At 36.6% G+C, this 3,881-nt stretch overlaps 1 long non-coding RNA gene across 1 annotated transcript in view; it reads left to right on the top strand.

Annotated features, from left to right (window-relative positions):
* Positions 1-363, top strand: part of LOC106879264 (uncharacterized) — a 7,260-nt gene extending 6,897 nt beyond the window's left edge. Inside the window, exon 3 of the long non-coding RNA XR_001410615.2 lies at positions 147-363. This is a non-coding gene — a long non-coding RNA (uncharacterized LOC106879264). The remainder of the gene's footprint in view (positions 1-146) is intronic.
* The last annotated feature ends 3,518 nt before the right edge of the window (positions 364-3,881 follow it).

Raw genomic sequence — 3,881 nt, 5'->3', positions numbered from 1 at the left:
ACACACACACACACACACACACACACACACACACACACACACACACACACACACATTCACACACTTGCGTAGAAAAGTGCACGTAGTGGTGCGTGGGCAAACACGTATTTATATACAATTGTAGTTTTTTGTTTTTCTCTTTCTAGAAATACATCGTAATCTACCAAAATGCAAAGCACTGTTCGAAAAGGAATTTCATATTCATCCTTCAGCTATTTCCATATCTTCTAATTTTCTAATTTTGTTATTTCCCGTCTCATCTAATTTTTTTCCCCTTGATAAATTGATGTGAAATGTTGTGCAAACTAACAAATCGTATACTGAGAACACGTAGCTGACACAATTAAAAACTATATATAAATAGATACTCTCACCTGTTTTAAATAAAAAAAATGATATTTGTGAAATATTTCAATACGAGATGTTAAAGATGTGAATTACTACGAATATAACTGACAAGGTACTTGGTGTATCATTTACACGGTTACTCATACTAAACAGCATGAATTTGTCATTCGAATCTGCAAAAGCAACCCTACTGTTGAGAAGTAGAATCTTAGCACATCAACAATGCATTTTCCCTCTTTCCAGGCCATCTGTTAATTAGAGCAGAAACATTGTACTCACAAGGTATGCAATTTTTTTTACATGTGAACTAGAAAGATCTGATTTCGCTAAAGACTATCAGATCGAAACCGTATAATTTGATGCGTGTTACTTAAAGACAATAACAAATAACCATGCTCCAAGGATTCTTGTATTTTCACAACCAGCCTTTAATAATATCACGGCTGAAAAATGGTTACTTATTTGCACTATAGTTTCACATATACTCAACACCCTCTAAAAGCAATCAAGGTCCTACCTCATCAAGTTCCTACCTTATCAAGAACCTACCACATCAAGAGAAGAGGTTTAGGATTTTAGTATAGATATCAGATTCATTTTTTTATAAACCTCCGACCTGCCTTTGCTTGCTTGAGGCGTCTTTTATATCATACCGCACTATCACGATAATTATAATGTTTTTTGTTTCTTAATAGTTATCGCCAAGCTAACAAGGTAGTTCAAAAAAATAGGACGAATGCTGCCGTTGATTAGCTCCAAGAGGCCATCGCCTCTACCTAGCCATGTCACACACGAACCTGTATCCATTATAACCTTCGAACAGGGGAGGAAAACCAGTGGATGTATTCCGTTGAATTTAGGTAAATAATCCTTCGTACAGACGGTCAGTAGCAACGCCTGCTGGGTTCAGCTGCTCTACATTGATAAAGGGCAAATACCCTGAAACTAGTCTGTAGATGCCAGACCAGCAAGGGGAAGTGGCTGACCTCCCTTGTTCGAAGGTTATAATGGACACAGGTTCGTGTGTCACATAGCTAGCTAGAGGCGATGGCCTCTTGGAGCTAATCAACGGCAGCATTCGTCCTATTTTTTTGGACTGCCATGTTGGCTTGGCGATAACTATTAATATTCAGTACTGCTGCCGTAGTCTCCTTTACTCCTTTAGAGAGACTTAGAAATATTAATATTTCTAGTTTTTTGTTTCGTTTTTGCTTTTGTCATTTCTTTTACAACCTTCAACTTCTCTCTAAAATCTGTGACAGTTGGTGTTTAACCAAACACAATCCATATCACAGCAAGTGTGTTTATTTTTCTTTGTGTCTTTAGGCTGGTTTCTTGTTTTTCTTTTACCTTTTTTTTTTGTTAACTGTAATTTTCTTGTCACAGTCGTCAGTGTTGTTGTTGCAGTGCTTTTCAAGTAACAAAATTAAGATTACAGCTTTTTCTTTATTCTTTGTAGTATCTAAGGCGGCGAGCTGTCAGAATCTTTAGCAGTATCATACAAGGTGTCTCTCAGCTTTTCTTCCAGTTTTACGTTCTGAGTTCATATTCCGCCGAGGTTGACTTTGCCTTTCATTCCTTCCTGATCCATTACATAAAGTACCAGAAAGCACTAATGGGACACTGGGGTCGATGCGATCGACTATCCCCGTCCCCCCAAATTCCAGATCTTAGTACTGTCTATGGCGGGGGTGGGATAAAGCACTTTGCGGCATTTCTCCCGATTCATTACATTCTAAACTGAAACCCCACCGAGGTAAACTTAACCTTTCATCCATTCGGGGTCAATAAAATAATTACCACCCCGCTCAAATTGCCGACCTTGTGTCAATATTTGAAACCATTCGTTGTCGTGTCTTTGTTCCTGTTAGAATGTTTTGTAATGTCAGTATTGCTAATAACAGAAATATTACAATACGCTTTTGGGAATTACTAAACAATGGACGTGGGACTTTAATTGCCTTCTCGCAAAAAATACAAAGAGAAACAAAAACGACTGTTGCTATTTTAGTAAATTGACTGCCGCCTTTTTCACGATTCCTCACCCACTATCAACACTGTAGCCATTTTGAAGAGAATTCCTGTAGTGCAGGCAGAAATAAAGGAAAATAAAATTTCTTCCTGTAAATAGGAAGGATATATAATTAAGTTTCAAGCATTTCCACTGTTATTATATAAACTGTATATACATATCAAAACTAATTTACTTCAGAGAAAACGCATATAAGTCAAACTACGAGATGCTCCAATACAAGAATTTTTCACGATAAAATCCAAGTAGTAGTAGTAGTAGTAGTCGTTGTCGTAGTCGTAGTAATAGTATTAGTATTAGTAGTAGTAGTATGGGGGAATGTGCTGTAACAGCGCATTGCTGCATCCACCATTTGTGGGTGATTCCATAACTCCTGGCAGATAAAACTTTTGCATCACTCAGGCAAAAACCCTCCAACCCATGGATCTGTTTTGGGTGTTCGTTGTTGGTGACGGTTTTTACAAGGTCAGAGTGCAAATCCTACTTCAGCCTCTTCTGAAAAAAAAACAAAACAAATGACCATATGCCAACTATGCCAAAGTATCTTTCACAAGTGACATCTGTTTCTATTCCTCTGACTTTTCTCTTTGCACTTGTTTCATTTACTCTTCTACCCTCTTTAAAAACAACCTTTGCCTCACAATTACAGCTGTACCAATGATACCTCAATCCTATACTTTAAGATCACACTGTAGTTTAATTGCTATTTTACTTCTTATCGTTTATTTATAATCCCTGATAACTAGTTTGAACCATTACAGTTAACTGTTTATACTTATATGAATCTGCGGTAAATAAATAGATTTTGATACTTCAGGTTTAAAATAATAAGTAGTAGCCTTAGCTGCCTTTTCGTTTCTATATTTGCAATTTTTTCCTAAATGTAGTAGTAATCGCCAACCGCATGCCGCTGACCATAAGGAGGTCGCAGTGTATCAAATTTCTTTACTGGATCTCTATACTGTTCACTCGTGATAAGAGCCTATAATGGCTTAAGACTGATAGCTAAAAATGGATGGCCCAGTTCTATAAAATACCACATTGACCAAATTATTTTCTTCATTTTTTTTTTCTGTGGCAGTTAATTTGTTTCGTCTCTGAAGAAGATAGATTAGAATGGTGGTTACTTGTATTTTCAGTCACTCAATCGAGCGAGTGATATCTTGGCATCTAAAGCAGTTGGAGATATGATTGTTTGACCGAAAGAACCGGTTATTGCAAGCAAAAAAAAAAAAAAGGTTTTTTTTTATGGAGATTCTTAAAAGAAAGTTTGTCACAAAACCGGTAACAGACGACAAATTAGTGGCAGCCATTAAACTAAAATACGCACTAATATCGAATGAAATATTTCTTTATGCTTGCAATTCCATTGTTAAATTCTGTCTATAGATTCCATTAAATTTTGAAAATGAAATGTATTTCAATAAACACTGTCTGCAATCATTCAATGTGTGTGAATATTTTTGGGACACCATGTACACACACACACACACGCGCGCAT

Source organism: Octopus bimaculoides, chromosome 5 (genome assembly GCF_001194135.2).
Source record: "Octopus bimaculoides isolate UCB-OBI-ISO-001 chromosome 5, ASM119413v2, whole genome shotgun sequence".
Classification (NCBI taxonomy): domain Eukaryota; kingdom Metazoa; phylum Mollusca; class Cephalopoda; order Octopoda; family Octopodidae; genus Octopus; species Octopus bimaculoides.
The sequence above is the reverse complement of the archived record's forward strand: the minus strand, read 5'-3'. Positions and strand labels throughout refer to the sequence as shown.